The sequence below is a fragment of the Carassius auratus genome, chromosome 19 (assembly GCF_003368295.1).
Source record: "Carassius auratus strain Wakin chromosome 19, ASM336829v1, whole genome shotgun sequence".
Lineage (NCBI taxonomy): Eukaryota > Metazoa > Chordata > Actinopteri > Cypriniformes > Cyprinidae > Carassius > Carassius auratus.
In genome coordinates, this window is record NC_039261.1 from 9,356,742 (window position 1) to 9,369,881 (window position 13,140).

General features: G+C 35.1%; 1 protein-coding gene across 1 annotated transcript in view; it reads right to left on the reverse strand.

The window, feature by feature from the left end:
- Nucleotides 1–227: 227 nt before the first annotated feature.
- Nucleotides 228–13,140, reverse strand: part of sfpq (splicing factor proline/glutamine-rich) — a 33,283-nt gene continuing 20,370 nt past the window's right edge. Inside the window, exons 10-12 of the transcript XR_003294451.1 lie at nt 3,502–3,554; nt 3,323–3,400; nt 228–752 (exon numbers count right to left, since the gene is read on the reverse strand). The gene's annotated coding sequence lies outside the window, so the exon portion shown is untranslated. The remainder of the gene's footprint in view (nt 753–3,322; nt 3,401–3,501; nt 3,555–13,140) is intronic.

Consider the following 13,140-nt stretch of genomic DNA (forward strand, 5'->3'; position numbering starts at 1 on the left):
TAATTTCTAAAGAACAATTTAAAAATAAACTATAAAACACTAAAATTTATTAAGATTATAGGATACATTTTTTCTACTTCAGAATCTCTTAATTCAATGAGAAAATCACACGAAACTTCTAACTTTTTCTGGAAACAGACATGTTTGCAAATCATCAAATTTATCAGTCGTAAATTACACAAATGTAATATTTCATTGTCAATAACACTCAACAATCCCTGTGAAAATCCTCTTTAAGTGCATTTATTAAAAACACTGGCCAAGAAAACCCTAACCCACATTTACTGCACCACACTTCTCAGACTGCAGGTTTATTTTCCTTTTTGAACGATTTCCAGAAGTAGCTGTCAGCCAATAGGACACAACAGTGATAAAACAAGAGAAACATAGCACCTTGACCTTAATTGATACTGGACAGCAGCCTGGGTGCTACTGGGTTACAAAGGTCTGTCTGTGTTTGTAGACCTACAGAACAAACTCTTAAACCTCTATCAAGTTTTTCCAGCAAGTTTAATGAATAGACATTAAATACTGTGCCATTCCAAACGATTTAATTATTATTTAGCAACTCTAAAACAAAGTCAGCTACATGGTCAAGGTTTTGCAGTACCAAGTAAAATACAATGGTTTCATCTAATTTTTTTTCCCCAAAACCAGACATAGGGATCTTTATGTAGTTTATTTAAAAACTGGATATAAACATGTTGCATCCAGCGTGATTTCCCAAGCTGCCACGGCACACTCCAACAGGACTATATGGGACAAACAGAGAGAATGGAAAGGAAGAAGAGAAGGAAGGAAGAAAAAAAAAAAAAGAAAAAGGAAAAAAAAAAAAGGTCAAAATTAGTAATCTGGTTGCATAACAGTGGTTTATCATCTTTTCAATTAGTAGAAATTAACACAGAGCAGCCTCTTCTTAGATTTATATATATATATATATTTACTTTTGTCTGACTCCGCTTAGCAAGCCTCCGGTGACTGCACGCGCACCTTCCGGAACGGACAAGGTTTTTATACTTATCGCATTCATCGTTGTACTATTCTTTGAAACGAAAGGGGGTGATGAGGAGTAATTGTCCTCTAAAACCATTAGGAATTACCGGTGAGAAGTCCCTTGCTGTGCCAAGTCTTGTGATGAACGAGTTGATGAATCAATCATTTTTTTATGTACAAACTTAAAACAATCTTAAACTATTTATTTCACATCAAACACAAGACAACTTTAAGCAAATAGTGTATAATTCTATAGAATTCTAGAATTTGAATTATATTTTTATATATAAAAAAAGTACTTCAAATAAAAAGCCTTGGAAAAACTGCAAAAAAACAAAACAAAAAAAAAAACGATGCATTGTTTTCCATCAAACTCTTATCGGGTGCTTTCTAAACATTAAACAGCTTCTGTTTCACACAAATGCCAGCACAGGCGTGCATGTTCGGCTAGAATCACCCTGAACTCATGCATCTTGCTGCTCATGAGTGATGCTGCGGTCTTAAGGCCCCGATACACTTCAAACAAAGTTAATGTGAAAAGTGAAAAGGCTGAGGGATGGTATACTGATAAACTTTCCAACACTCCTGTGCTGCTAGAGGAGGGGTGTAGATTAATGTAAACATGACTCACAACACTTGGGTGTATCCCCTAAATCAGGGTTGGGGAACGTCGATCCCGGAGGGACGGTGTCCCTGCAGAGTTTAGCTCCAACCCTAATCAAACACACCTGATACAGGTAGGCTTTTTTTTCAGGGTTGGAGCTAAACTCTGCAGGGACACAGGCCCTCCAGGATCAACGTTCTCTACCCCTGCCCTAAACACAATGATGAAATGGTGGTGTTTCTAGGTGTGAGACAGGTACTGATGGTCAGATTATAGACAAAAGAATAATGATTAGAAGCAGTTCAGTCTAGTTTGCAATACAAAAGAACCTTACTATTTCTATAATCAGTCCTTTAAGTGTGAATGGCTCATAGTCTGAAAACTTTAGCATGATGTGGAAAAAAAAATATTGGAGTCAGTTTGTTACTTTATTTTATAAGTGCTCATTTATTTTATTAATCTGGATAAATTACACTTTTGGATTATTTTATTTGGTGTCATGATTGGATAAAGACAAGGTTTTCTATTGTTATGTTCCTGTGGTATTTCATTTATTGGGTACCTTTTAAATTCACAACATCGGCAGCAGCTGTATTTGAAACATGTATTTGGTACTTGCTTCCTTTTATCTTTACTATTTCCTTTCATTCTTTTCATAGGTTTGAAAAACTTGCATCTGATGTTTCTCAACTTGCATCTTTGATGTCGACTACATTTTGTGTGCGGTTGCACTGGTGTAACCACCGCGTTGTTCAACAAAGCTACATAAGCTCTGCCTATTCTGTTGCATATGAGAAACATCAAATGGCAAACAAAATTGATAACATAACGAAACGCTACTCATTTGACTAGCCAGCCCTTAGAGCTTAGTTTATACTTGGCATGTCAGCAGGAGCACAGAGGTGCATGAAGTAAAAATGACATGAATACTGAGGAAACGATGGATTGTTTTCAAGCTAAAGTAAAGTAAAAGAACGCTTCTTAAACCAGAGACGGTGAACATATTGTTATTCATATAAAAAAAAATATACAAGCAACGTCAGCAAGTTTAGTTTTTACTTTTATTTTTTTTTTAAAAGTGTATGTTGGCTGTTTACCTCAAGTTACGGTATGGAGGCTCTCTTTTATTCATTTTTTGATTTGATTCCTCAGTGTTTGCTAAACTTTCTGTAATTTATTAGTCTGTATATAATATAGCATGTGGTGTTTGCCATGCTTCATCTCACTCATCTTTGTTAATAAACGTTTTGTAAGCTAGTTTGTTATTGTATCCTATTGCTTTATTGTTGTTGTCTTATTTAATTAAGAATTAACAATGAACCATATTTTGTTTTAGTCTTAAAAATTGAAAGGTGTGTAGACATATGCAAGCAAAACAGACAATGATCTTTTCTTGTAAAATGTGAAAGATTGCGACTTCTAAAGTGAAAGCATCCGAAGCCCAGCTTATAACATTGTAAAAGTGGATCTCCCGTTCAGATCACAAATAGTAATACTGATGAAAACGAATGGGTTGAAAGTTAACCACTTTCATTTTAATATAACTATAAACTATGATAAAAGTTAATCAGCATGCATGCATTATTAAAGGGGTCATATGATGTGATAAAACATTTTCTCTCTCTTTGGAGTTTTATGCAAGTTCAGACTATACTATAATATACATAGTCTCACACTGAAATAATAATTCAGTGTCATAATTTATTATAGAAGAATGACACAGACCTCCACATTATTGTCCAGAGCACAGGAAGATTCCATGCCCATATTGCTCAGTTGCTGAGAACAGGTTTCTCGGTTGATCTAAAAAAAAACAAAACAAAACAAAAAGTTCTACTCCATCACACATACACATACAGTATCATCATTTGCTTTTCATTGTAAAGTGGTTGGTGCATGCTTACCCATATTTCAAAGTTGATGATGCTGCTTAACCTCCATCAATCACCCGAGGCCCCTGCAGTAAGAGAAAGGCAATGAGGATACAGAAATAATCCATTATACACAGTCCTACGTTAACTGCTTTATATGACTGACTTACAGCAGACTGTTATCATTAACAATTCTTAATACTTCATATAAGATCTGAAAATATTGGGTAAAAGTTTCAGCAGTACTTTTTGAAAATAAATAACTAAAGTTCTTTCAAAAAATAAAAACCCTATTATGGCAACTACTCAAGCACATAATGGTGAAATAAATGGTTAGGCATATTGAAGTTAAAACTAAGTCACTTTGTTTTTGAATATACAGGTGAAGAGCAAATATTTATTCATCTCATGCAAGAACATGGTTACAGTTGCTGTACAGCTCACTAACTGACAAAGTCAATGACATGTGAACTCCATACAGACAACACCTCAAACACAATCCCAAATTTCTTACAGATGTGTTAAAGATCTGCCTCTCTGAGGCAGCCACTAGGTCACAAAGTTAGTTCTGGCATCACACTCCATAGAGGTAGAAACTCAAGGCCCATACTAGGATTATCAAAGTGACAGACTGGGGCCAAGGTGAATGGATCACAGTGCAGATAAACAAACACACACCCCCACAGAATGCTGATCCAGCACTATAAACATGTTTTACAGAAGCACCCCGATCATCCACAGGAGGAGCAGGAATACACAGTGAATTTAGGGCACCCTTACTACAGGCTGTTCAGTAACATGGCTGCGATACAGTGCTAGAGAACAGGTCACTGTCATGAGTGCAATATTTGTGAAGAATAAAGGATCAAAGCAGATTGGGGAGAAAACTTTAAAAGCACCATTTCATTACCCCGAGTATTTTCCACCCAGTCCACATAGGGAGGTTTGTAAAGTCTGGAGGCAGTATAACTGTGATATCCATGTAGTTATGAAATAAACAGACTATTTAAGACTGCCAGGGTTGAGAATTGAGAAAAGGAGAGAGAAAGAACTATTTACACTGCCTTAAACACATTTTTCAACATCAAGACAACAAAAAGTAAAGGTTATCCAATATAGGAGTTTGTTAAAAGACTACAACAGTTGATAGACAAGCACTCAAGAGTCTTGAGGGTCTTATATGCTTGACATTTGCAAAAAGCACTTTTTTTTTTGAATGGAATGAATGGAAATTGTGCGTAATATGAACATAACTCAAAATTAGGGCTGCAAGATAAATCACATGCAACTGTCATGTGCTTCTCACATGTGATTAGTAGTAAATCTCCATGACGTGCTTTCAGATGGAGCAGCATTTACTACACAAAGCTGTAGTTTACTGACAAGCTACGCTATCTATCGTTCATTATCACAGACAAACAACATGCGATTGTTTGTGCCGCCCTACTCAAAGAGAGCACCACTGGGGTAACTGGCAAATGCTGACAAATAAATATGACAAAAAGATAACATTTTTAGATTGCTATAAAAAACATTATTTAAATAAATGCTGTTCTTTTGAACTTAATTCTCAAAAAGAAAAAAAAAAGAGAACTATTTAAAGGTGACCTGGTTGCAATGTACTTAACTATATTACAGTAAATTATGAATAATTAGAAGCAACAAACGCTAAACCTAACCTAACAGTACAGTAGAGGTGGGAATCACCAGAGGCCTCACAATACGATATTATTGTGATTTTAAATGTATTGCGATGTTCTGCAATATTGCAATTTATTACCCTTTTCCAACTTCAAATTAATGTCCCCGGAGGAAAACTTTGGCAACAACCGTTTCAACTAAAAATAAACATTTCTCAGTTTATCTCACTTCAATTTTATTGCTGCAGTGAAAAAAGGGATTGTCCAGCAGACAAACTGACCAACACTTTCATGAAAACCTGTCAATATGTTGTATGCTCCTGGAAAACTCAACTATTTGTATTATAGTCTATTCTAGTCCACCTTAAATGTAAACAGGTATTCAGTGCTGTGCTACTCCAGGTATTTTGAACAATGCTACTTGAACTTGTACTTAAAAGTTGTGCAGGCCCTTCAGCAATTGGAGCATTTGAAAGTAAATTATTGTTCAATTTAAATTAAATGAAATAAAAACATAGTCTTACAGGGATGCACAAAAATGAAAATTCTGGATTGCTTGGCTAAAAACAAAAATGCTTTGCAATGATTATTATTTTATTAAATAATATAAAGTAATTTTGTAAGACTTTTTAAATTGAACTACATTTTAAATCATATTGAAAAAAAAATGACTTAACTGAAAGTAACAAAACTGGACAGAATGTATATTAATATGGGTAATTTTACAATAAGGTTAATAAGTTAACTACTCTTAAACTAAGAATGAACAATAGTACTTCAGCATTTATTAATCTTAGTTTATGTTAATTTCAACTTGTTAACAGTTAATGCAGTCTGAATAAACATGAACTAACAGTGAACAACTGTATTCTACTACTGTATTCTGTTCTAAATTTATTAACATTAAGAATACTGTAATTAATGTATTGTTCATGGTTCATGTTAATTAAAACATTATCTTACATGAACTAATGGAGCCTTACTGAAAAATGTTACCTTAATATTAAATATCAAAACTTTTAAATATAATACTATTAATATTAAATATATTCAGTTCTATGTAAAATAATCAGATATAAATAGTTTTTTTTGGACCAATTATACAAATAAATGTATAGTCCTACAAAACTATTATTATTAGAGCATATGAGCAGAGCATCAGTGAAGGTATCATCATTTTACCAGTGTTGCCCAGTACAGCTGTACACCATGCTACATCACAGTAGCGCTACTCTAATAAGAGCAAGTATACTGAATAGAAATATCCTCAGCGTTATTTGAGCAGACTTTCAAAAACAAAAAAAGTATAACATTAAGAAATATTTATTGAGCATCAAATCAACATCATAGAATGATTTCTGAAGGATCACGTGACCCTGAAGCCTGGAGAAATGACTGCTGACAATTCAGCAGTGAAATACATTTTAAAGTATAGTAAAACTGAAAAAAATATAATTGGACTAATTTCACAGTAATACCATTTTCAGAGAATCATCACTCTCTTCGGTAAGCACATGACGTTTCAAAAACACATCTTTACCACACCAAACTTTTTGTAGTTTTTGTATGTATAAGCAACTGGAGCACCAATTGTCAAAAATGTAGCTGCTTCAGCTTAAATTAGGCAAAAGGGATATTTTGGAAACAAACAAAAATGTAGCAAGCCCCACACTGTAACCATGAAATCCAAGTGCTGTTTAACTTGAATCAAAAATGGACTAAAAATAAACGCATTTTCTGAATATTTCTATCCAGATTAAGTTCTTAGAACCATAGCCTTCCCCATAAACAAACCAAATTTGTCCTGCCCAAGCAGTACATGAAGTCAATAGAACGCCACCACCCCACTTAATGAGGTCCTTAAATTCTATTACTGCACACTGCTTAAATACATGAAGTAGTGATGCTGCTGCTGAGTGGAACACATTACAGAGCAGCTGAAATACACAGAGGGAGCCAAAGTACCAAATACATTTGAAATACTGCTTACAAAAACAATTTCTGCACCGTGAATCCATTTTCAGGAGTGTAACGCCAGAACCCTGGTAGTATTTCAACACGGCTGATGAAAGTAGTACTTTATTTGCATGGAACAAAAGACAAGATCACTTACCTTTTCCGGTGTTATGCAAGCATACCTCTTGATGCAATTAAGTCCAGGCTCAACTGTCCACTGATCTGTAGAACTAATCCTCAATGTTATCAACTGCTGGAGTCTGTGGGTAAGCTGGACACTGGGCCCTAATGCTCAGCTATAGCACCACCATTCACTCAATACACAGTACAGACAGAGACAAGCTCTTGTCACACTTGCTAAATCTCAGGAGCCTGAAAAGGCAAGTTTCCACTGTATTCTGCCAAGAGGAAAAACACTCTTTACCATATGGTCACACGGTCAATAGCATATGGAAATGTATGGTCCCAGTGTATACAGTGCTAACTACATGCAGGGTGATGTCAACAATTTGGCAAATGTTATGTGATATATTCTGTATAAATTCATACTAGTCTATAAAAATTCCAGAAATGAATTAAGATCTTCTAATTAAAAGGAATTTTATTATTATTATTTTTTAACTTAATTTAACTGAACTTTATTAAAGGTGCAATAAAAAAAAAAAGAAGACTTTCTAAGTGGTTAAGTTAAGTGGTTTAAAAGTATTTATATATTTGGTGGAAGGTGTAAGACCAAGAAATGTTCGTCCAATCAAAATTCTCATTCCAAGTTTTTCAATTGACTTTCCTACCTGCCGGTAAACATGTATTTGCATACTCGGTTCACGCAGACAGGATACGTCATCAGCACAATCACATATGCTATGCAGACAGAGTGAAAAAGGCAGGTAAGCATCAACAACCTGATCTTCCTACCTGGTATTGTAGTACTCTTACTAACTGTATAATGAAGTTTTCTCACCAGTGTATAACATGATGCATTGTAGTAATGTTGTCTCTGGTCATCTAATCTGTGTGTGTATCTGCCTTCAGGGGGCGTGGCTTTGGACGGCGATTGGAGGGAGGGTGGGACCTTCAGTGCTATCAGACTAAAGTTAGCATTTTCCAAGATCTCCTACAGCACCTTTACTTTATTAACTTTGTGACTTAAATTTTTCACTGTATAAAAATTATTCCAATGGCTCTAAGCAGGGAATTAATAAAAATATTTACCAAAAAATGTATGACATTTACTAACCCTTGTGTTGCTCCAAACCCATGTGACTAAAGGTGCAGTCACATTTCCCATTGCTATTTGAAATTTCACACTTTTTTTTGAGCCACCTGAATGTGACCATTTTTAGGAAACTCTGAACGGACTATCGAAACTTCATTTCTATGTCAACTTCGTCATCTCTCATTAAATATGACTACTTTAGATACACTACCATTCAAAAGATTGTTTTTTTTTTTAATAAATAAATTAACATTTATTAATGGATGCAATAAATTAATCAAACTGAAGATGTTACAAAAACAATGTTACCAAAGTTTTGTATTTCAAATAAAGGTTATTTTTAACTTTTGGTTTTTCAAAGAAGCCTGAGAAGAAAAAAACATTATGATCTCCATCAGGCAAGTTTTCAAAAAGTGATTTATTTTACTTTGGAAAAGGTTTATTTAATTATTTAGTACTGAGCACCAAATCAACATATTACAATGATTTCTGAAAAAAAAAGCAAAAAGTGCAGCTGAACTCAACTAGTAGCAGGATGAAGACTGTTACAACTTAATCCCAAATCATTTCCACTGCTCTGCCACAAATGGACCAGCTGACATCATGTCAGTGATTCTCTCGTTAACAGGTGAGAGTGTTGACGAGGGCAAGGCTGTCATGCTGATTGAGTTAGATTAACAGACTGGATGCTTTAAAAGGAGGATGGTGCTTGAAATCATTGTTTTTCCTCTGTTAACTATGGTTCTTAGCCAAGGGAGTGGGGCTCTCTCAAAATGAGAACACAGCCATGAATAAAGAATGGTATAAAAACATCCTTGGAGAGGAACTTTTGCCAACCACCCAAGAACATTGGTGATTATTAATGCCTTTTCCAGCATGATGGATCACCTTGCCAGTAGGTGATAACTAAGTGATAACTAAGCGGCTCGGGGACAAACAAAACAAAAAACTTCAAAATTGTGGGTTCATGGACAGGCAGCTCCCAAGACCTTAATTCCATTGTGAACTTGTGGTCAATCCTCAAGAGACGGGTGGACAAACAAAAACCCACAAATTCAGACAAACTCAGAGAATTGATTATTTAAGAATGGGCTGCCATCAGTCAGGATGTGGCCCACAAGTTGATTGACAGCATGTCAGGATGAACTGCAGAGGTCTTGATAAAGAAGGGTCAACACTGCAAATAATGAGTCTTTACATAAACTTAACATGATTGTCAATAAGAGCCTTTAACACTTACAAAATTCTTGCAATTATACTCAAGCATAACATAGTAACATCTGACAAACTGATATAAAAACACTGAAGCAGCAGACTTTGTGAAAATTAAAATTTGTCACTCTCAAAACCTTTGGCCTTGGCTATAGTCACAATAGACAATGGGCCACTTGTTTTGAACTGAAATTTTTATTTCACACAGATTCGTATGAAGCTTTTTTACTTTGCTAAAAAAAAAAAGCCAACCACTTTATTTTTGTATAGATAAAAAAATATGCAGGTTTGGAATGACATGAGAGCAAGCAATTTTCATTGAGTGACCTATGCCTTTAAATGTCGAAATGTGATCAATTATTATTTATATATACAGTCTTGTTCAAAATAATAGCAGTACAATGTGACTAACCAGAATAATCAAGGTTTTTAGTATATTTTTTATTGCTACGTGGCAAACAAGTTACCAGTAGGTTCAGTAGATTGTCAGAAAACAAACAAGACCCAGCATTCATGATATGCACGCTCTTAAGGCTGTGCAATTGGGCAATTAGTTGAAAGGGGTGTGTTCAAAAAAATAGCAGTGTCTTCCTTTGACTGTACAAACTCAAAACAATTTTGTACAAAAAAATTTTTTTCTGGGATTTAGCAATCCTGTGAATCACTAAACTAATATTTAGTTGTATGACCACAGTTTTTTAAAACTGCTTGACATCTGTGTGGCATGGAGTCAACCAACTTGTGGCACCTCTCAGCTGTTATTCCACTCCATGATTCTTTAACAACATTCCACAATTCATTCACATTTCTTGGTTTTGCTTCAGAAACAGCATTTTTGATATCACCCCACAAGTTCTCAATTGGATTAAGGTCTGGAGATTGGGCTGGCCACTCCATAACATTAATTTTGTTGGTTTGGAACCAAGACTTTGCCCGTTTACTAGTGTGTTTTGGGTCATTGTCTTGTTGAAACAACCATTTCAAGGGCATGTCCTCTTCAGCATAGGGCAACATGACCTCTTCAAGTATTTTAACATATGCAAACTGATCCATGATCCCTGGTATGCGATAAATAGGCCCAACACCATAGTAGGAGAAACATGCCCATATCATGATGCTTGCACCTCCATGCTTCACTGTCTTCACTGTGTACTGTGGCTTGAATTCAGAGTTTGGGGGTCGTCTCACAAACTGCCTGTGGCCCTTGGACCCAAAAAGAACAATTTTACTCTCATCAGTCCACAAAATGTTCCTCCATTTCTCTTTAGGCCAGTTGATGTGTTCTTTGGCAAATTGTAACCTCTTCTGCACATGCCTTTTTTTTAACAGAGGGACTTTGCGGGGGATTCTTGAAAATAGATTAGCTTCACACAGACGTCTTCTAACTGTCACAGTACTTACAGGTAACTCCAGACTGTCTTTGATCATCCTGGAGGTGATCATTGGCTGAGCCTTTGCCATTCTGGTTATTCTTCTATCCATTTTGATGGTTGTCTTCCGTTTTCTTCCACGTCTCTCTGGTTTTTCTCTCCATTTTAAGGCATTGGAGATCATTTTAGCTGAACAGCCTATCATTTTTTGCACCTCTTTATAGGTTTTCCCCTCTCTAATCAACTTTTTAATCAAAGTACGCTGTTCTTCTGAACAATGTCTTGAACGACCCATTTTCCTCAGCTTTCAAATGCATGTTCAACAAGTGTTGGCTTCATCCTTAAATAGGGGCCACTTGATTCACACCTGTTTCTTCACAAAATTGATGACCTCAGTGATTGAATGCCACACTGCTATTTTTTTGAACACACCCCTTTCAACTAATTCAACTAATTGCCCAATTGCACAGCCTTAAGAGCGTGCATATCATGAATGCTGGGTCTCATTTGTTTTCTGACAATCTACTGAACCTACTGGTAACTTGTTTGCCACGTAGCAATAAAAAATATACGAAAAACCTTGATTATTCTGGTTAGTCACATTGTACTGCTATTATTTTGAACAAGACTGTATATATATATATATATATATATATATATATATATATATATATATATATATATATATATATATATATCTTTTCTTTTTTTCATGATTCCTCTTTTCCAAATGTGGATCTGGATTGAAATGTTTATAACTATGGCAGTAAGCTGTAGAGAAAAAAAAGAAAAAAGACAAACCCCCATTCCCCCAACACTATCAAACAGACACAATTAAAATGGTTTTCTTGCAGGACTTGGCAAACTGTAAAGTAATCATGCGATGTGCACTTACCAAGCCTGGAGTTGGTGTGGTGTTCTTGAAAATTGAGTCTGATAATTTATCTTTCTCTTCCTTCCTGCTAATATCCAGGCAACTAGCTACAAGAGCTTCAGGTGGGAATGAGAACACTTATCCCATGCATTCATTCAAAGCTTGAAAAACTTGAAAAAGGTGTTAAGACAGGAAAAATATACAAATAATCAGATTATAATTCCCATTTACTTCCTAGCCTCCTGTTAATTGTAAACAGGCCCCCTATCTTTGTCTAAACACTAAAGATATAACAATGTCAAAATCTCACGATACAATATTATTGTAATATACATCTATATAAATAAAAAATTGGGGGTGGGTAGTTGGTGATTACATTTTGCATTATTGTGCTGCATTACAACCCATGTTTCTTAACCAAGAAAACATAAGAAAAAAGACGTACCGGAACTTAAACCTGTTTAACTGCACACAGCAGTGGATACGTTTGTGACTTAATACGATGAAACTGGTATGTACTGCGTTTTTATTTTGGATGTTTTGTTGTGCATTGCTTACATAAATTTAGCGGATACGTTTTTCATTGTAAAAACAGTGATCTATCATCGATGCTTGAGGCCTAGACCTTGAGAATTATATATAGTTTGTCAAAAATGCCCTTTTCATTTAATCTATTCGTAACCGTTGATGTGCAAACAATCTGTTTCAGTGCGCTGGCATCCTGGTGTTGGTTAACATGTTAAAGGGGATTCAACCCTCTTTTTATTTGTGATATACTGTCTCAGTCTAAATAACATTGATACTGGTGTTTTAGGAAGCTAAACAAATTAGAATATAATTACAATTACAACGGCATTGTAAAAATGTCACTGTAAAATAAATGATAATGAATAATTTAAAGGTGTATTATTTTAGCTTTATACCACAGTTGAGAAATTACAATACTTTCGTAATTTCTACACTTGAAAGATATTTTGAATTTGGACTGCAGTAACGCTACCCATTTAAACTGATAGCTGTCAGCAATTCATACCGCAATTTATAGCTTTTATTTTGACAGAAAACTCATTTAAAACAGGCTTTCAAAAAACAAGTAAATCATCTGCTGCGAAAAAGCCAAGCTGGTGCCTTCCCAAATGCCCTAAACTCAGAGCAAGTGCAATAAACGAGTTCACTGCATTCATTCACTATGAACGGAGCTGTTCTGAAGCACACAGCATCACAAGCTAATCACATGAAAAATGTGCAAGCTAGTAGGGGTGGGCGATATAGCATCAAAATTATATGATATTTAGCAGTTTTCTTTAAAATCAAAGCATAAATACACATCGAAGACATATCCTCATGGCATGGCTGAGACAGAAGAGACAAATTGTTGAATAAAGTTGTTAGTTTTGTTTTCTT